We start from the raw sequence: 21,298 nt of genomic DNA, 5'->3' as shown, positions 1-21,298 counted from the left end.
ACAACATAGAGGATCCTTTCCCTCTTTTGGAATCACAACTATATTGGCCTTCGTCATCTGTGGGGGGATTTATTTTCCGCTATGAAAACCATTAAATAAGTCTAACCGACAAGGCCCTAAAATTCCTATAAAATTTTTATAGTACAAATTTGAAAAACCATCTGGACCCAGGGCCTCCGATGGATTCAATGAGCCGACCGCCCTCCCAAACTCTAATTGAGTTATCTTTGCATTTAAAATGTTGTGGTCATCCTCTGTCAATTTTGGGAGATTACAATCTCTTAAATAATCTTCGATCTGAGTCAGACAAGGGATTCTAGTATTCGGGATTGAGTTATCTACATCGTAGAGCTCCGTATAAAATGTACCTAATTCCTCATCAATCTTTGAGGGATTATATGTCACTTCTCCCCCTTTATCTTAATAGCGGGAAGTGATACCCTAGACCTGATCGCTTTAAGATTGATTGCCAATATACAGTCTGCCTTATCTCCCTTATGATAGTATATTTGCTTAGTCCACGTAAGGGGCTACTCTACATCCTCCAGTTGTAACCTCTTGAGTTCCTCCCTTACCTGGCTAAGAATTTTATAGATTTTCCTAGACAGGTTTTTTTAATGTGCTCTTTCCACCGTTACAATTTTGTCCATTAAATATTTTTGCTTTTCCATTTTCATTCTCTTTTTTTAAGATACTATTGAAATAAGCTATCCCCTAATCGTGGCTTTATGTGCCTCCCATAATATTGCTTTGATTCTTCTGACCCATTATTAGTTTGGAAATAGTTTTTGAGTGAGTCTCCAATTTTGTGAGTTAATCTCCCGGTTATTTAGTAATGAATCATTCATCCTCCGGTGAAATGATTGAATCCTGGCAAATGGGGGGTAAAACAAAATCGCAACTGGAGCATGATCCGACCACGTAATAGGCCCTATCTCTGAATGAACCAATACTTCCAAAATGTTTGGGGTTACAAATATATTATCTATTCTAGAGTACGAGTTGTGAGGGGGGCGAGTAAAAACAATAATCTCCTTGTCCTTTATGCGAGCGATGCCAGGCATGGAGCAGACCAAAATCTTTCATTTGCAATCTAAATTTCTTCGCTACCCTATATGTTAGTGCAGAGTGTGGCTGCCCTGGACGTGTGGATTTGTCCAGATCCGGGTCCGGTACTATATTAAAATTGCCTCCAAAAATCATAGAATGTTCTCCGCTATCCCCAATAGACTCCAATGTTTCCCTTAAAAAAATCAATTTGTCCCTCGTTAGGTGGATATACATTCATTAATGATATGTAGACCTGAAAGAAGTCCATGAACCACAAGGGGCCTCCCACCTTGGTCTCTCTTAACCTCCAATATCTGGAACGGGATATCATGTTTTATCAAAATCGCGACACCCTTTTTATTTAGTGGAAAAAGACGAATAGAATGCTACAGGGTATATCCCGCTGTAAGTGTTCGGGGGCTCTTGGGTGTCAAAATGCGTCTCTTGCAGAAAAACAATATCTGCTTTCAGTTTCCTAAAATTCTTTAAGGGCCAATCTACGCTTACCATTACTATTCAGGCCCTTAACATTCAGAGAGACTAACTCCAGTGGCGTTTGACTAGTCCTTCCCAGTGACGTGTCTCTCTATCCCTCGTGAAAGTGGTGCTCGAAAAATGTTAACGGTTATAATGGACAACTGGGAAGAAGGGGAAAGAAAAGGGGGGGGGGGGATTTCCCATACCGGGAACTTGGAGAAAAGCAAAACAACAAACAAAAATTAAATTGAAAAATAAGATGAGTGTATCCAGCCACTCATCCCAATTTTGCGGCCAGTCCCTAAATGTCCTGGCGGGCGGGCATATGGCCCTACTGGGGACGACTTGATGCCAGGCATACAGGGCTCCCTTCCACCCCATACACCCCGTACCCATTTACTCTCATCCTCCTTTCACACCTTAATTATAGATATGCCTTAAGAAATAGGTAAATTCCTGACCATTTTAAAACCCCTAAACATATACAGCTTGTCGTAAAATAGTATAGCACCGGTGGAGAGAAGAAAAAGCAAACAACCTGGAAAACAATATACAGGCATACCCCGGTTTAAGGACACTCACTTTAAGTACACTCGCGAGTAAGTACATCTCGCTCAATAGGCAAACGGCAGCTCACGCATGCGCCTGTCAGCACGTCCTGAATAGCAATACCGGCTCCCTACCTATACCGAAACTGTGCGCAAGCGGGGAGACTAATAGAGCCTGTTACACATGCGTTATTTACATCATTTATGCACGTATATGACGATTGCAGTACTGTACATGCATCGATAAGTGGGAAAAGTTAGTGCTTCACTTTAAGTACATTTTCGCTTTACATACATGCTCCGGTCCCATTGCGTACGTTAATGTGGGGTATGCCTGTACATCGCACTTAATATTTCTCATTGTAAACATTCAATAACTGTTACGATTAATTTCACAGGCAGGGGCTGCTACTGTCCTTTAGTAGAGATTGAATGACCTTTATATCTGTAGCTTGAGTGTGGCGCGCAACCCCTCAAATAAACCATCTCTTTCGAGACCAGGGCCCACTCACCCACCGCCTGGACCCTCAATCCATATGTTTCCCAGCTCTGTGCAAAAATTCCATTTAGAGATACCACGAGGTGGCTTCTCCCCTCCACAGAGAAACCCTATCAACTAATCACAAGGAAGGTGACCCCGAATCACAGATACAGCCATACATATAGTGGAACCTACAAAATATAAGGGAGAGAAAAAAAAACACAGAGAGAAAACAGAGAGAGGAGAGAATAAACAAAAGCTGCGGATCCGACGTCAATTTCTTTGGACCGCCATGGATCGGCGACTCGCCGGCCAGCGAGACCACAGCGGACACTGCCCGGACTGGAGATGAACTCAGCTGCCATATTAGCAGCATCCAGGCAAGTCTTTGGCTTGCAGTCTCTTAAATCCGGTGGGCACTGCTGCAAAAATTGTTCCGTGAACATCCAGTCCAGCAGACGGTGATACTGTACTTAGGGCATCACACCCCTCCACCCACTGAGCACCATGCAATATCATGCGTGAGGCTAACCGCACGTAGGATTCCCAGGGCCGCTTATCCTCCATCCTAAACATGCCCCGGTATGCCTCGGGGTGAGGGCATACTGGGTTAACAAAAGGCGAGATAACGTAGCGACATCATGGGGCACCAGCCATGCCAGACCTCAAATATGTTTTTATTGGAAAAATATAAAAATTACTTTATTAAGGTAATTAACAAAAGTCAAAAAGGTTTTTAAAAAATGCTCCTACACGTTTTGCACCTACTGTAAGTCCTCAAGGGCCACCAACAGGTCTGGTTTTCGGCATATCCCTGCTGCAGCACAGGTGGCTCCATCAGTGGCTCAGGCTGTGACTGCACCACCTGTGCTGAAGCAGGGATATCCTGAAAACCTGGCCTGTTGGTGGCCCTTGAGGACTGAGGTTGGCCGCCCCTGGCTTACTGTATGAGATCTTCTGAAAACAAACTTGGGATCAAAAGAAACAATATTTTTCAGTAAAGGATCCCAGGATAAAATATTATTCCAATGCTTCCGATTAGAGATGTAATAGCTATGGCTGGTTTGCTATATTGTGTGATGAAAGAAGGGGATCAGCTTTATTTCTATTTCTATCTTTCTTATCCAAATAGAAAAGTGAATCGGAGGCAATCAGATCCTTCCTGTCCCGTGATGGCGCATTTTCAAAAGCTCCCAAGAATATACTGTACACCTATCATAGCCTCTTTCTTGAAAAAAAAAATGATGTTTTCAAGTTGTTTATCACAGAAATGTTGACATTTTGAGATGAAACGTTCTATTCATCATGGTGTTTTATTACTGTAGCAAATATATCTATTTGGTGATAGTATTAGTAACTTGTAGATGTGTTACAGTATATGGAACAAAAATAGAGAGCGGGGAGGGGGGAATTGAGAGAGAGGTGAGGGGGGAGGGAGGGGAGGTGAGAGAGAGGGAGGGGGGAGAGAGGTGAGGGGGGGAAAGAGGTGAGGGGGGAAAGAGGTGAGGGGGGAGAGTGGTGAGGGGAGAGAGGGGTGAGGGAGGAGAGAGCGGTGAGGGGGAGAGGAGTGAGGGGGGGAGAGAGGAGTGAAGGGTGAGGGGGTGAGAGGTGAGGAGGGGAAAGAGGTGAGGGGGGGGAAAGGGGTGAGGGGGGAGAGTGGTGAGGGGGAGAGAGGTGAGGGGAGAGAGGTGAGGGGTGATAGAGGAGTGAGGGGGGAGAAAGGGGTGTGGGGGTGAGGAGGGGAAAGAGGGGAGGGGGGAGGAGAGTGGGTAAGGGAGAAGAGAGGGGGAGGGGAGAGGGAGAGGAATGAGAGGGGAGAGGAAAGAGAGAGGTGAGGGGAAGAGAGGGAGAGAGGTGAGGGGGATGAGGGGATAGAGGTGAGGAGGGGAGAGAGGGGTGAGGGGGATAGAGGGGTGAGGGGGGATAGAGGGGTGAGGGGGGATAGAGGGGTGAGGGGGAGAGAGAGGTGAGGGGGTGTGGGGGGGATAGAGGTGAGGAGCGGTGAGGGGGATAGAGGTGGAGAGGGGTGCGGGGGGAGAGAGGTGAGGAGGGGAAAGAGGGGGGAAAGAGGTGAGGGGGAGAGGGAGTAATGGAGAGGGGAGAAAGGTGAGAGGGGGGGAGAAGAGAGGTGAGGGGGAGGGAGAATAGAGGTGGGGGGGAGAGGTGAGGAGGGGAGAGATGGGGGAAAGAGGTGAGGGGGGAGAGGGAGTAATGCGAGGTGAGAGAGGTGAGGGGGAGGGAGAATAGAGGTGGGGTAAGAGAGAGGTTAGGAGGGGAAGAGAGAGATTAGGGTGAGAGAGAGGTTGAGGGGAAGAGAGAGGTTAGGGGGGAAGAGAGAGGTTAGGGAGGAGAGAGATGTGAGGGGTGAAGAGAGAAAGGTGAGGAGGGAAGAGAGAGAGGTGAGGGGGGAAGAGAGAGGTGAGGGGAGAAGAGAGGTTAGGGGGAAGAGAGAGGTTAGGGGGAAGAGAGAGGTTGGGGGGAAAGAGAGGTTAGGGAGGAGATAGAGGTAAAGGGTGACGAGAGGTGAGGGGGGAAGAGAGGTTAGGGGAGGAAGAGAGGTTTGGGGGAAGAGAGATGTTAGGGGGAAGAGAATCTAGGGGAAGAGAGAGGTTGGGGGAAGAGAGAGGTGAGGGGGTGAAGAGAGAGGTGAGGGGGGAAGAGAGAGGTGAGGGGGAAGAGAGGTTAGGGGGAGAAGAGAGGTGAAGGGAAAGAGAGAGAGGTGAAGGGAAAGAGAGAGGTTAGGGGGGAGAGATAGGTGAGGGGGAAGACAGAGGTGAGGGGAAGAGAGAGGGGGGAAGAAGGTGAGGGGGGGAAGAGAGGTTAGAGGAGAGAAGTGAGGGGGAAAAGAGAGGTTAGGGGGAGAGAGAGGTGAGGGGGGAAGAGAGAGATTAGGGTGAGAGAGAGGTTGAGGGGAAGAGAGAGGTTAGGGGGGAAGAGAGAGGTTAGGGAGGAGAGAGATGTGAGGGGTGAAGAGAGAAAGGTGAGGAGGGAAGAGAGAGGTGAGGGGGAAGAGAGGTGAGGGGAGAAGAGAGGTTAGGGGGGAAGAGAGAGGTTAGGGGGAAGAGAGAGGTTGGGGGGGAAAGAGAGGTTAGGGAGGAGATAGAGGTAAGGGGTGACGTGAGGGGGGAAGAGAGAGATGAGGGGGAAGAGAGGTTAGGGGAGGGAGAGAGGTTGGGGGAAGAGAGATGTTAGGGGGAAGAGAATCTAGGGGAAGAGAGAGGTTAGGGGGGAAGAGAGAGGTGAGGGGGTGAAGAGAGAGGTGAGGGGGGAAGAGAGAGCGGTGAGGGGGAAGAGAGGTTAGGGGGAGAAGAGAGAGGTGAAGGGAAAGAGACAGAGGTGAGGGGAAGAGAGAGAGGTGAGGGGGGAAGAGAGGTGAGGGGGGAAGAGGTGAGGGGGGAAGAAGGTGAGGGGGGAAGAGAGAGGTGAGGGGGAAAGAGAGAGGTGAGGGGGGAAGAGAGAGGTGAGGGGGGAAGAGAGGTGAGGGGGAAAAGAAAGGTTAGGGGGGAGAGAGAGGTGAGGGGGAAAGAGAGAGAGGTGAGGGGGGAAGAGAGAGGTGAAGGGGGAAGAGAGGTGAGGGGGAAGAAGGTTAGGGGGGAAGAGAGAGGTTAGAGGAGAGAAGTGAGGGGGAAAAGAGAGGTTAGGGGGGAGAGAGAGGTGAGGTGGGAAGAGAGAGGTGAGGGGGGAAGAGAGAGAGGTGAGGGGGGAGAGAGAGAGGTGAGGGGGGTACAGAGAGAGGTGAGGGGGGAAGAGAGGTTAGGGGGGAAGAGAGAGGTGAGGGAGGGAAGAGAGAGAGGTGAGGGGGGAGAGAGAGCTGGGGGAGAGAGAGGTGAGGGTGGGAGAGAGAAATGAGGGTGAAGAGAGAGAGGTGAGGAGGAGGAGCGAGAGGTTAGGGGGGAAGAGAGGTGAGGGGTGAAGAGAGAGAGAGGGGAGGGGGAGAAGAGAAAGGTAAGGGGGGAAGAGAGAGGTGAGGGGGGAATAAGAGAGAGGTGAGGGGGGAAGAGGGAGAGGTGAGGACGGGAAGAGAGAGGTGAGGAGGTGAGGGGGGAGAGAGAAAGCTGGGGGGAGAGAGAGAGGTGAGTGGGGGAAAGAGAGGTGAGGGGGAAGAGAGGTGAGGGGTGAAGAGAGATGTAAGGGGTGAAGAGAGAGAGGTGAGGGGTGAAGAGGGAGAGGTGAGGGGTGAAGAGAGAGGTGAGGGGTGAAGAGAGAGAGGTGAGGGGGGAATAAGAGAGAGGTGAGGGGGGAAGAGAGAGAGGTGAGGAGGGGAGGGGAAGAGATAGAGGTGAGGGGGGAAGTGAGAGGTGAGGGGGGAAGAGAGAGGCGAGGGGGTGAAGAGAGAAGGGTGAGTGGTGAAGAGAGAGATGAGGGGTGAAGAGAGAGAGGTGAGGGGGAATAAGAGAGAGGTGAGGGGGGAAGAGAGAGAAGTGAGGAGGGGAAGAGAGAGAGATGAGGCTGTGAGAGAGAGCCTGCATGTGCTGTGAGAGAGAGCCTGCATGTGCTGTGAGAGAGAGCCTGCATGTGCTGTGAGAGAGAGCCTGCATGTGCTGTGAGAGTGAGCCTGCATGTGCTGTGAGAGAGAGCCTGCATGTGCTGTGAGAGTGCCTGCATGTGCTGTGAGAGAGAGCCTGCATGTGCTGTGAGAGTGCGCCTGCATGTGCTGTGAGAGAGAGCCTGCATGTGCTGTGAGACAGTCTGCATGTGCTGTGAGAGAGAGCCTGCATGTGCTGTGAGAGAGAGCCTGCATGTGCTGTGAGAGAGAGCCTGCATGTGCTGTGAGAGAGCCTGCATGTGCTGTGAGAGAGAGCCTGCATGTGCTGTAAAAGAGGGCCTGCATACAGTATGCTGCCGAGCTGTGTGTGTGCGCGCCCCTGCATCTCTGAAAGCTTAATTGGCAAAGTGCCAAAAATTCCAGGCATTACTGAATGAATAATGCCTGGAATTTTAACCAATCAGAGGGCAGGGATTTCAATAATGCCCGGAATGTTACTTCTTTAGCCTATAATAGTGATTACGGTATATGTCATGTATTATATATACATGGTAGAATTCAGGGTAACAGACATTATATGTATTTTATATCTAAATATAAGGGATCATTACTATGTATTTTATTAGACTCCGTTGTTTATAATCATGACTTCATGTTAGAGGAGGTATTTAATGTAACCTCCGACCTGGATTCATTACTCCTTGAAACAGCGCTGCTTAGGCAAATATTCTCTTTTCTCAATTATATTCCACATTCTTCTACCAAATAAAGAAAAGAGTTTCAAAATGAAGTAATAATATAGAGCAAAGGTGGGTAGGTAGTCGTGTTGGTCCTTTCTTCCAGGTAGTAACTGTAGCACCTTTTCCCTCACCCTATGTGAGATTTGGGTCGCTACCTGTGTATTCCTGGTGAGGTGCATACCTGTTGGTAGTACAGGAGGCTCTGAGTTGCTCCGCGGTGGTGTGCGGAGAATCAGGACAGGCTTTCAGGGTGCTTATTCTCTGTTGGCAGTGCCTCCAGTCACCGAGGATCCTGGAGCCCCAGGATGGTCCATGCTTCTTTTATGGCCCAGACAGTAAGCCACACTATTAGATGGTTCCATGATTCTTTATTGTCTTACAGCAGAAGTCACAGCTTCCATGATTCCCCTGAAAGTCACCTTAAGGCTTTAGGCCCATCTAGGCTCCCTCCTGTACTCCTCTTGTATCCCTTGATGGGATACAGGGTTGATGGTACCCACTCCACAGGGGAAGGGCAGAGACTCTGACTTCTGGGAGAGTGTCAGTATATACCCTGGGGGTTAGGCTTGTAACCCTGTCCCATAACAGGGCAGGTCTGATACTGACAGTCATCACATTAATGGCCTGTGACCAAGCCAGTATCCTCCCACCAGGCTGACACTCTCAGGTTGTTGCTAGGCCCGCCCTTGGATACAGTAAGTATATCAAAAGCTGTAATAGAAAACTAGGCCTTCATGAGGAATTAACCCTTCTAGTGCCTGTCCCTAGCAGGAGTTAAACTGTTAGGGCCCAAGAGAAGAAATAGCGGCCGGAGGCTGAGCTATATAACAAAGGAGGGAGAGCGAGTAGGGGGCATGATACCTATTATTGGCCCAACAAGTAGTTGAGATGTTACAAGCTTTCCCACCTCTCAGGGCCCTTCCTCGGGTTACCCACTGAGAGCTTCGAAAGCTGGTAACCTATCAACTTCTTGTTGGTCCAATAATAGGTATCATACCCCCTCCTCCCTCTCCCTCCTTGTTACTACATGAAATAATATATATTAATTGTTCTAGTGGTGCTGATCTATTTGTAGTATTTCATCAACAACAAAAAACGTTCCCCCTGTGTATTCTACCTGTTTATTATTGTGCTGCTATTACCACAGCAACCTCCACTGACTTAACCCTTTTGCTGCTGGAGAGGCCTGCGGTACAATAGGCATTAGTCGCAGCAGCCATTTTAACTTCCCTGGAAAGCAAACATTTAGAAACGGAAATCTTTAAAATGCAACTAAATTATTCAAAAAGGTATTGCTTAAAATTAAATAAAACAAAACAGAGAAAAGACTTCCCATCGGTAAATCAGCGGTACAGAGGCGTAGAGCTGAGAAGCACCACCCGTGTTCAGCAAGGTATAAAAAAGCAATGATCCAGAGGGGTCTCCCATAAAAAGATATTTATTGGATCACATGTGACCCCAAGAGAGGTAAAATAACGCACCTACGCGTTTCACACACAATGCGCTTTCATGTGATCCAGTAAATATCTTTTTATGGGAGTTCCTTCTGGATCATTGCTTGTTATACCTTGCTGGATACTGGTAGCGCTCCGCAGCTCCACCCCTCTGTACCACTGATCTCTATCACAGCGGATTCTGCACACCTGAGGACCTCCAGGCAGATTACAAGGACAGACAATGGGCACTCCGGAATATGTGCGAGTTACTCCTTTTCTGATACCACATTGAGCTATGTGTGACAAATTCTAAATACCATAATATGGGAGATATTTATTGTAACATTTTCTTCATCTGTGTTGATCTCTTCTATACACCATTAGGCACTATTCGTCCCCAAAAAATAGTTATCCTATGTGCACTACATGGATTCTCTTGAAATGGGGTTCTGGACTTTATGCTACTCATTTATACACAGATCTTGCTGTGTCTGAGCACCGGATCCTTTTGGACATTGTTCTTGCTGCTTTCAATCAGTAAAACAAAAGGAGACAACATTTTCTATCTGATGAGTTTAGCGGGCGTCTGCTTTAGCTTCTATAACAAGTCCTATTTCTGGGTGCACTCACCATGAGGTTGGCCCAGCAGGCTGTACTGCTGCATGCGGTAAACTGTAAACTCCAGAGACGTCATAGGTGCTGGAAAGAGAATTATCACCAGCAGGGTCTCCACCATCATCAGGGCAGAGAAGGTGCCACCAGCAGTGACCTCGTCAGACCCACTGCGAGACCTCAGCATCGCTCAACTGCTGAGTGCTCAGACCGCACTATCTGCGGCAGCATAAATCTGAAAGTCCGTCTGCGTGGTCACTGTCTCACTGCTCTACTGACACCAGCTGTCTAATCTGTCTGAAGCTGACAATGCTAATCATCTCTGTCTAAATGAGCCTGTGTCACCCCCCATAATATAACCATGTAACACAATCACATTATAGGCAGAATATTTATAATATGCTATGTTTGTTTGTTCACTGTCATAGGGTTTTTATTACATAGTCTAACAATAATAATTCAATTATTATATTTCTTTCAAACCGATGTAGCCAGGTCCCCCTCTGCCCGTCGCCCTCCCTCCCTAGGCTGGCGATCGCGGGTGCCGCCGAGCCCAATGGCGGACCCGTCGGCGATTGCCAGGATGAGGGGCAGACGGGAACCGGAGCGGAGGTTGCCGGGGACGCGAGCGGCTGGTAGTCAGGGCCGCGGGCGCGTCGCTAGGGCTCTCGGCGGCTCCCCGTGCAGGGCGACGCCATTCCTTATGTGGTTGCGCATGCGCAGGGAGTCCCCGCATGCGGCGGCAAGCCAGGGACATTGCTCATGCGCAGTGATAGCGCGCGAGAGACAGCCAGTTAGCAGAGGGCTCTTGGAAGGGACTTCAAGTCCCATGAGCCCCAGCAGCGCCCCATGTGACGCCAGGGAGCCAATAGGGCTGAAGGATTGCCCTGCAGACCAAAAGATATACATTTCGCGGGGTTTGGAGGAGCACGTTAGTTGGCGCCAGGAGAAGCTAGGGGAAGGAGGTAGGGTGCAGGAGTCAGTGACCTGAGTCACCCAGTAGTGTGAGTTGTGTCAGGGACAGCCCCCAGGTTAGGGACCCTGCCACTTACTATCTAGAGTCAGTTAGGGGCCCAGCAAACGCTGCGCGTCCGTCCAGAAGTTTGGGCTCAGACCTTCGCTGCATCAGCCATCCGGGTGGGATCGCCCCGGACGGTAGTTCCTGTGTAAAGTCGACATCAGGATCCTTTGTGAAGTTCCTTGGCAGGCCCGGGCACTGGAGTGGCCGATAGGTAATCTGCAAGTGCACCAACGAGTCATATCACATTCACAAGGGACATAGTGGCTGCGCAGTCACACATATCTCTCTCACTTGAGGGTGGGGTAATACGGTGTGGGGTTGCTGGACACTGGGTGGGATCATCCGGTGGAGGTGGAGGTAGCGTCCTGCGAGACGCAGTAGTTAGTGTCTCCTCTAGGGAGGGACACCTGTTATTATATGCAAAAGTACGTTTCCTATGCTCACAAGTAAAGTCATTGGTTGTTTTACATACTGTGTGTGGAGTGATATATATAGTGTCCTGTGAGGAACCACTCCCCCTCTGGTGGGAGCCATCGCAGGTGGAGGCGCTGCACCAAGTACGAGGTTATTCATATTGTGTCATACATGCCCCAGGCTCTCCGTGGCAGAGGCTTAGGCCTCCTGTGAGCCTAACAGGTAAAGCACCACGCTGGGTAATGCATATAGATCCCCTCATATACACCCTATCTGCGATTGGGGGGGAGGATATGGGTTACACCAGCATGTTATAATGCAGTATATTATAATGTATATATATATATATACACCGCACATTATTATTAGGCTGATTTGTGTTCTTATAAAGCGCTGATACTGTAAATTATAGCAAATAACCACGACCGTCTGGAAAGGATGGACCAAGATGTGGTTGGTTCTTTCGGTTTCTTTCAATTTGTATGTGACGGTTTAATAAAGGTATTTGGCCCGGCTGGGTGCCCCTGAGCCATATGGGGGAATTGTGATTGTCAGCTCTTCAACCCAATCATGGCATGTAACTGCATGTGTAATAAAGATGAATGTGTATTTTTACCGTTTCAGGAGTGCTGACCAGCGGAGATGTGCAGGGCGTGAGTTTCAGGGGTGCTGACCAGCGGAGATGTGCAGGGCGTGAGTTTTAGGGGTGCTGACCAGCGGAGATGTGCAGGGCGTGAGTTTCAGGAGTGCCGACCAGCGGAGATGTGCAGGGCGTGAGTTCCAGGAGTGCCGACCAGCGGAGATGTGCAGGGCGTGAGTTCCAGGAGTGCCGACCAGCGGAGATGTGCAGGGCGTGAGTTTCAGGGGTGCTGACCAGCGGAGATGTGCAGGGCGTGAGTTTCAGGGGTGCTGACCAGCGGAGATGTGCAGGGCGTGAGTTCCAGGAGTGCTGACCAGCGGAGATGTGCATGGCGTGAGTTCCAGGAGTGCTGACCAGCGGAGATGTGCAGGGCGTGAGTTCCAGGAGTGCTGACCAGCAGAGATGTGCAGGGCGTGAGTTCCAGGAGTGCTGACCAGCGGAGATGTGCAGGGCGTGAGTTCCAGGAGTGCTGACCAGCGGAGATGTGCAGGGCATGAGTTTCAGGAGTGCTGACCAGCGGAGATGTGCAGGGCGTGAGTTTCAGGAGTGCTGACCAGCGGAGATGTGCAGGGCGTGAGTTTCAGGAGTGCTGACCAGCGGAGATGTGCAGGGCGTGAGTTTCAGGAGTGCTGACCAGCGGAGATGTGCAGGGCGTGAGTTTCAGGAGTGCTGACCAGCGGAGATGTGCAGGGCGTGAGTTTCAGGAGTGCTGACCAGCGGAGATGTGCAGGGCGTGAGTTTCAGGAGTGCTGACCAGCGGAGATGTGCAGGGCGTGAGTTTCAGGAGTGCTGACCAGCGGAGATGTGCAGGGCGTGAGTTTCAGGAGTGCTGGCCAGCGGAGATGTGCAGGGCGTGAGTTCCAGGAGTGCTGACCAGCGGAGATGTGCAGGGCGTGAGTTCCAGGAGTGCTGACCAGCGGAGATGTGCAGGGCGTGAGTTCCAGGAGTGCTGACCAGCGGAGATGTGCAGGGCGTGAGTTTCAGGAGTGCTGACCAGCGGAGATGTGCAGGGCGTGAGTTTCAGGAGTGCTGACCAGCGGAGATGTGCAGGGCGTGAGTTTCAGGAGTGCTGACCAGCGGAGATGTGCAGGGCGTGAGTTTCAGGAGTGCTGACCAGCGGAGATGTGCAGGGCGTGAGTTTCAGGAGTGCTGACCAGCGGAGATGTGCAGGGCGTGAGTTTCAGGAGTGCTGGCCAGCGGAGATGTGCAGGGCGTGAGTTTCAGGAGTGCTGGCCAGCGGAGATGTGCAGGGCGTGAGTTCCAGGAGTGCTGACCAGCGGAGATGTGCAGGGCGTGAGTTTCAGGAGTGCTGACCAGTGGAGATGTGCAGGGCGTGAGTTTCAGGAGTGCTGACCAGCGGAGATGTGCAGGGCGTGAGTTTCAGGAGTGCTGACCAGCGGAGATGTGCAGGGCGTGAGTTTCAGGAGTGCTGACCAGCAGAGATGTGCAGGGCGTGAGTTCCAGGAGTGCTGACCAGCGGAGATGTGCAGGGCGTGAGTTCCAGGAGTGCTGACCAGCGGAGATGTGCAGGGCATGAGTTTCAGGAGTGCTGGCCAGCGGAGATGTGCAGGGCGTGAGTTCCAGGAGTGCCGACCAGCGGAGATGTGCAGGGCGTGAGTTTCAGGAGTGCTGGCCAGCGGAGATGTGCAGGGCGTGAGTTTCAGGAGTGCTGGCCAGCGGAGATGTGCAGGGCGTGAGTTCCAGGAGTGCTGACCAGCAGAGATGTGCAGGGCGTGAGTTCCAGGAGTGCTGACCAGCGGAGATGTGCAGGGCGTGAGTTCCAGGAGTGCTGACCAGCGGAGATGTGCAGGGCATGAGTTTCAGGAGTGCTGACCAGCGGAGATGTGCAGGGTGTGAGTTTCAGGAGTGCTGACCAGCGGAGATGTGCAGGGCGTGAGTTTCAGGAGTGCTGACCAGCGGAGATGTGCAGGGCGTGAGTTTCAGGAGTGCTGACCAGCGGAGATGTGCAGGGCGTGAGTTTCAGGAGTGCTGACCAGCGGAGATGTGCAGGGCGTGAGTTTCAGGAGTGCTGGCCAGCGGAGATGTGCAGGGCGTGAGTTTCAGGAGTGCTGGCCAGCAGAGATGTGCAGGGCGTGAGTTCCAGGAGTGCTGACCAGCGGAGATGTGCAGGGCGTGAGTTTCAGGAGTGCTGACCAGCGGAGATGTGCAGGGCGTGAGTTTCAGGAGTGCTGACCAGCGGAGATGTGCAGGGCGTGAGTTTCAGGAGTGCTGACCAGCGGAGATGTGCAGGGCGTGAGTTTCAGGAGTGCTGACCAGCAGAGATGTGCAGGGCGTGAGTTCCAGGAGTGCTGACCAGCGGAGATGTGCAGGGCGTGAGTTCCAGGAGTGCTGACCAGCGGAGATGTGCAGGGCATGAGTTTCAGGAGTGCTGGCCAGCGGAGATGTGCAGGGCGTGAGTTCCAGGAGTGCCGACCAGCGGAGATGTGCAGGGCGTGAGTTTCAGGAGTGCTGGCCAGCGGAGATGTGCAGGGCGTGAGTTTCAGGAGTGCTGGCCAGCGGAGATGTGCAGGGCGTGAGTTCCAGGAGTGCTGACCAGCGGAGATGTGCAGGGCGTGAGTTTCAGGAGTGCTGACCAGCGGAGATGTGCAGGGCGTGAGTTTCAGGAGTGCTGACCAGCGGAGATGTGCAGGGCGTGAGTTCCAGGAGTGCCGACCAGCGGAGATGTGCAGGGCGTGAGTTTCAGGAGTGCTGGCCAGCGGAGATGTGCAGGGCGTGAGTTTCAGGAGTGCTGACCAGCAGAGATGTGCAGGGCGTGAGTTCCAGGAGTGCTGACCAGCAGAGATGTGCAGGGCGTGAGTTTCAGGAGTGCTGACCAGCAGAGATGTGCAGGGCGTGAGTTCCAGGAGTGCTGACCAGCGGAGATGTGCAGGGCGTGAGTTCCAGGAGTGCTGACCAGCGGAGATGTGCAGGGCATGAGTTTCAGGAGTGCTGGCCAGCGGAGATGTGCAGGGCGTGAGTTCCAGGAGTGCCGACCAGCGGAGATGTGCAGGGCGTGAGTTTCAGGAGTGCTGGCCAGCGGAGATGTGCAGGGCGTGAGTTTCAGGAGTGCTGGCCAGCGGAGATGTGCAGGGCGTGAGTTCCAGGAGTGCTGACCAGCAGAGATGTGCAGGGCGTGAGTTCCAGGAGTGCTGACCAGCGGAGATGTGCAGGGCGTGAGTTCCAGGAGTGCTGACCAGCGGAGATGTGCAGGGCATGAGTTTCAGGAGTGCTGACCAGCGGAGATGTGCAGGGCGTGAGTTTCAGGAGTGCTGACCAGCGGAGATGTGCAGGGCGTGAGTTTCAGGAGTGCTGACCAGCAGAGATGTGCAGGGCGTGAGTTCCAGGAGTGCTGACCAGCGGAGATGTGCAGGGCGTGAGTTCCAGGAGTGCTGACCAGCGGAGATGTGCAGGGCATGAGTTTCAGGAGTGCTGGCCAGCGGAGATGTGCAGGGCGTGAGTTCCAGGAGTGCCGACCAGCGGAGATGTGCAGGGCGTGAGTTTCAGGAGTGCTGGCCAGCGGAGATGTGCAGGGCGTGAGTTTCAGGAGTGCTGGCCAGCGGAGATGTGCAGGGCGTGAGTTCCAGGAGTGCTGACCAGCAGAGATGTGCAGGGCGTGAGTTCCAGGAGTGCTGACCAGCGGAGATGTGCAGGGCGTGAGTTCCAGGAGTGCTGACCAGCGGAGATGTGCAGGGCGTGAGTTTCAGGAGTGCTGACCAGCGGAGATGTGCAGGGCGTGAGTTTCAGGAGTGCTGACCAGCGGAGATGTGCAGGGCGTGAGTTTCAGGAGTGCTGACCAGCGGAGATGTGCAGGGCGTGAGTTTCAGGAGTGCTGACCAGCGGAGATGTGCAGGGCGTGAGTTTCAGGAGTGCTGACCAGCGGAGATGTGCAGGGCGTGAGTTTCAGGAGTGCTGGCCAGCGGAGATGTGCAGGGCGTGAGTTTCAGGAGTGCTGGCCAGCGGAGATGTGCAGGGCGTGAGTTCCAGGAGTGCTGACCAGCGGAGATGTGCAGGGCGTGAGTTTCAGGAGTGCTGACCAGCGGAGATGTGCAGGGCGTGAGTTTCAGGAGTGCTGACCAGCGGAGATGTGCAGGGCGTGAGTTTCAGGAGTGCTGACCAGCGGAGATGTGCAGGGCGTGAGTTTCAGGAGTGCTGACCAGCAGAGATGTGCAGGGCGTGAGTTCCAGGAGTGCTGACCAGCGGAGATGTGCAGGGCGTGAGTTCCAGGAGTGCTGACCAGCGGAGATGTGCAGGGCATGAGTTTCAGGAGTGCTGGCCAGCGGAGATGTGCAGGGCGTGAGTTCCAGGAGTGCCGACCAGCGGAGATGTGCAGGGCGTGAGTTTCAGGAGTGCCGGCCAGCGGAGATGTGCAGGGCGTGAGTTTCAGGAGTGCTGGCCAGCGGAGATGTGCAGGGCGTGAGTTCCAGGAGTGCTGACCAGCGGAGATGTGCAGGGCGTGAGTTTCAGGAGTGCTGACCAGCGGAGATGTGCAGGGCGTGAGTTTCAGGAGTGCTGACCAGCGGAGATGTGCAGGGCGTGAGTTTCAGGAGTGCTGACCAGCGGAGATGTGCAGGGCGTGAGTTTCAGGAGTGCTGACCAGCAGAGATGTGCAGGGCGTGAGTTCCAGGAGTGCTGACCAGCGGAGATGTGCAGGGCGTGAGTTCCAGGAGTGCTGACCAGCGGAGATGTGCAGGGCATGAGTTTCAGGAGTGCTGGCCAGCGGAGATGTGCAGGGCGTGAGTTCCAGGAGTGCTGACCAGCGGAGATGTGCAGGGCGTGAGTTCCAGGAGTGCTGACCAGCGGAGATGTGCAGGGCGTGAGTTTCAGGAGTGCTGGCCAGCGGAGATGTGCAGGGCGTGAGTTCCAGGAGTGCTGACCAGCGGAGATGTGCAGGGCGTGAGTTCCAGGAGTGCTGACCAGCGGAGATGTGCAGGGCGTGAGTTTCAGGAGTGCTGGCCAGCGGAGATGTGCAGGGCGTGAGTTCCAGGAGTGCTGACCAGCGGAGATGTGCAGGGCGTGAGTTTCAGGAGTGCTGACCAGCGGAGATGTGCAGGGCGTGAGTTTCAGGAGTGCTGACCAGCGGAGATGTGCAGGGCGTGAGTTTCAGGAGTGCTGACCAGCGGAGATGTGCAGGGCATGAGTTCCAGGAGTGCTGACCAGCGGAGATGTGCAGGGCGTGAGTTCCAGGAGTGCTGACCAGCAGAGATGTGCAGGGCGTGAGTTTCAGGAGTGCTGGCCAGCGGAGATGTGCAGGGCATGAGTTCCAGGAGTGCTGACCAGCGGAGATGTGCAGGGCGTGAGTTTCAGGGGTGCTGACCAGCGGAGATGTGCAGGGCGTGAGTTTCAGGGGTGATTTTACCGTAAAATGTTGTCAGGGTGTGTTTGGGTAGAAGGGGGCCAGTGTTGTGGGTTACCCCGAAACATGCACTCAGGAATCTCCACAGATTCCTGAGGACATGAGGAACACAGGCCACTGGATAAAATCCTCCCTAGAAAGCAGTTTGCAGTTCACCGCCAAATCTCTCTGCTTCAGCTCAGACCAGGACAGTAAGAACGGGCAGGGAACTGAATTACATTACAGGTCCCGGTATATGCCCAAACCCCAGAAACCAGTGTGGGGTTCAGTACATCTCGCACCAAGTATAAGGTGAAGAGAGTTATAGGTGTTTTAATTTAAAGTGTAGAGTGTCAGCTCTGTGACCCAGTGATGGCTGCAATACTGTAATTGTATTATTTATTTATTTATTTATAAAATGTTTTACCAGGAAGTAATACATTGGGAGTTACCTCTCGTTTTCAAGTATGTCCTGGGCACAGAGGAAAACAAATAATACATGGTTACAAGTACAGTAACATAAATGAACAGGGTATACATTATATACAAGACATTGCGTGCACAGTTAAAGAAAATATATATTATGGGTGTATGAAACAGTTACAGACCAGATTAAAATGTGAGACAGCCTTAGATTTGAAAGAACTTAAACTGGTGGTGGATGTGAGAGTCTTTGGTAGGTTGTTCCAGTTTTGGGGTGCACGATAGGAGAAGGAGGAACGTCCGGATACTTTGTTGAGCCTTGGGACCATGAATAGTCTTTTGGAGTCTGATCTCAGGTGATAGGTGCTGCATGTGGTAGGGGTGAGGAGCTTGTTCAGGTAGCTGGGTAGCTTGCCCATGAAGAATATAAAGGCAAGACAGGAAAGGTGAACTTTGCGCCTAGACTCGAGTGATGACCAATCTAGTTCTTTGAGCATTTCGCAGTGATGTGTTGTAGTTGCATTGGAGAACAAAACGACAAATTGAATTGTAGAGGGTGTCAAGTTTGCTAAGGTGGGTTTGAGGTGCCGAGCCGTATACTATGTCTCCATAGTCAATAATTGGCATTAGCATCTGCTGTGCGATACGCTTTCTGACCAGGAGACTTAGGGAGGATTTGTTCCTGTAAAGTGCCCCTAGTTTGGCATAGGTCTTGGTTGTCAGGATATCAATGTGCATCCCGAATGTTAAGTGGGAGTCAAACCATAAGCCCAGGTAATTAAAACTAGTGACATGGGTTAGGGTGGTGTTAGCGTTGGTTCTAATCAGGAGCTCAGTCACTGGAAGCTTTAAAAATTTAGTCTTGGTCCCGAATACCATTGTTACAGTCTTGTCAGTGTTTAAAAACAGTTTGTTTTGGGAAATCCAGTTTTCGAGTCTCAAAAAGTCAGACTGAAGTATGTGTTGAAGGTTAGAGAGGCTATGGCTGTGTGCATATAGGATTGTGTCGTCTGCATACATGTGTATTGAGGCTCCCTTATAAGCTGTGGGAAGATCATTAATGAACACTGAGAAGAGTAGGGGCCCCAGAACAGAGCCTTGCGGGACACCACAGGTGATTTCCAGGGGGTTGGAGTTAGAGCCTGAGATGGACACATGTTGGGATGTTCCTGATAGGTAGGACTGAAACCAGTTTAAAGCAAGCTTCCCTATTCCAGAGCTCTGGAGTTTTTGGAGCAGGAAAGCATGATCAACTGTGTCAAAAGTCTTTGCAAAATCTAGGAATACTGCACCAGTGAGTTGTCCCCGTTCCATTCCACACTGGATTTCATTGCAAACTTTTAGCAGGGTAGTTACGGTGGAGTGTTTGGGACGAAACCCAGATTGGAATTGGGTAGGGAAATTTGTCTTGGTATAGAAATCGCTTTATTGGGAGTGGACACATTTTTCCATGACTTTGGATAGAATTGGGAGAAGTGAGATTGGCCTGTAGTTTGAGACAGTGTTTTTGTCCCCACTTTTGAAGATTGGGACAACTCTGGCAGTTTTCCAGGTCTTAGGGATATGGCCTGCAGACAGGATAGAGTTGACTATGGACGCAATTGGTTTGGCAATGTCTGGGGCACCAAGTCGTAGGAACCTAGATTGTAGTAAGTCGGGTCCACATTGGCTGCTTAGTTTTAGTTTGAGGAGCGCTTGTATAATCTCCTCTTCAGATACTGGGCCAAATTGAAAATTGTGGGCAGTGTTGGGAGGGCGGTGGGACTATAGGGGTTCTCCCAGGATGAGATTCAGGTTTGTGGTTTGGGCTGAGTTTTGCTAATAAGTTAGTGGCGCACCCCACAAAATAATCATTGAATGCATTTGCAATGTCAGTGGGGTCTGTCAGAGTAATATCCCCCTTAGTGATATTACTTGGTTGTTGATGGTTAGGAGGCTGGAATATATTGTTGATAACCTTCCAGAAGTTAGCTGGGTTTGTTGTATTTTGGTGGAGATTGTCAGAGTAATATTGTGCTTTTGCATGGCTTGTTTGCCTTGTGCACATGTTCCGCATGCATCTGTAGTGATTGAGATCCTTGGTAGTGCCAGTTACTTTGTAGCTTTTCCACAAGGTATCCCTGAGCTGGTAGAGTGCAATAAGGTCAGTTGTAACCCATGGAAGGTGGGCCCCCCGTACCCTTATTTTGCGTAGTGGAGCATGGGTATCGCAGAGTTTTAAGAACTCTGATTGGAAATAGTCAAGCGCAGAATCAGGGTCGGGAATTAAATCGATTCTGTGCCATGGGCAGTTGGTAAGGTCATCCAGAAACTGTTGTGGGTTAAAGTTTTTAAATGTTCTAGTGAGGAGAACTTTAGGGCTTGATTGGGGCGTTTTAATTTTCCTTACACAGTACACTATTGCATGGTCACTGAAAATGTCAGGAAGGATGCCAGAGGATTGGATTCTGCTGGGGTTTGAGGAGAGAATCCAGTCTAGCAAGGAATGGTTATGCGATTTCAGGTTTATCCGTGTGGGTTGGGAAATGAGTTGCGATAGGTTAAGTGACTTCAGTTGTATCTGGATTTTGTGGTTTTTAGGGTCAAGCCAATTGAAGTTGAAATCTCCAAGAACTAGCAGCTCACTCTTCTCATTCAGAGAGGAAATGGAGCCAAGAAATTGGGTGATATCAGTCAGGGATTGTAGAGGGGCTTTAGGGGGGCGGTAGATGCCAGCAAGTAAGATTGGCTTAGAAAAGGGGAGGCAGATTTTGCCAACTAGAATTTCAAAAGAGGATGGTCTTGGGGGGCAATTTAACATTGTAAATTGTAAGGTGTCTGCAATATAAAATAACACCCCTCCTCCTCTCTTTGACCTATCTCTCCTAAAAATGGAGTATCCCTGGATGGCGATATTTGCATCAGGGGTTTTAGGGGATAGCCATGTTTCTGTAAGAATGATGGCTTTGGGTTTATGCATAAGGCACCATGCCCTTAGTTCGTCCAGTTTGGGCAGCAGGCTCCGGATATTTATATGGGCGACAGATAGCCCTTTTTGGAATTTAAAGGTGGGATTCTCAGGGGCATGGGACAGAGCTGAAATGGGAGGACCTGGGTTAGGTTCAATATCACCTGCTAAAGAGAGTAACAGTACAAGTAGGAATTTGGGTAGTTGTTTGTAGGTTGTAAATTTGTTGTGTAAGCTATTAGAGTGAGCAGTGGTTGGTGTGCTGCTTTTTAGAGTTCTCCACCAACATTCAGTAGATAGTGCAAGGCTTTTGAGTAGTCCAGGGTGTATGGTGATGTTGGGTGTGGGCCAGGATGGAGGAGTTTGTAGTGTATAAAGGGAGTAACATCTCCATGAGGCCAGGAGAAAGAAAAAAGTTAAAATACATAGCAGGTTCATGATGCCAGAGGTAGGCAGTGCTGCAAGGAGCTGTTGTGAACAAAGTGAGTGTGTGCAGACTAAACAGCAGGGGTGTGCCTGTTCCTTGTCAAATGTTTTGGTGCATTGCAATGCTAGAGTCAGTTCAGGGTTTCAGTGTATTGTGCACTCAGTTTTGGGAGAGGCTGCAGTGAAATAAGTTGTAAAGGGGTGGGGGGTTAAAATATGCAGGTTAGCAAGCATGGGATAATAGTGTGATCTGAATAGCTTACCG

The 21,298-nt window shown here is 51.2% G+C and overlaps 1 pseudogene; it reads right to left on the bottom strand.

The window, feature by feature from the left end:
• LOC142462826 (BOS complex subunit NCLN-like) overlaps positions 1–10,017 on the bottom strand; it is a 125,444-nt pseudogene extending 115,427 nt beyond the window's left edge.
• Positions 10,018–21,298: the final 11,281 nt, after the last annotated feature.

The sequence above is a fragment of the Ascaphus truei genome, chromosome 1 (genome assembly GCF_040206685.1).
Source record: "Ascaphus truei isolate aAscTru1 chromosome 1, aAscTru1.hap1, whole genome shotgun sequence".
NCBI classification, from domain to species: Eukaryota; Metazoa; Chordata; class Amphibia; order Anura; family Ascaphidae; genus Ascaphus; species Ascaphus truei.
Note: the sequence above shows the minus strand (reverse complement) of the source record. Positions and strands in the feature narration are given on the sequence as shown.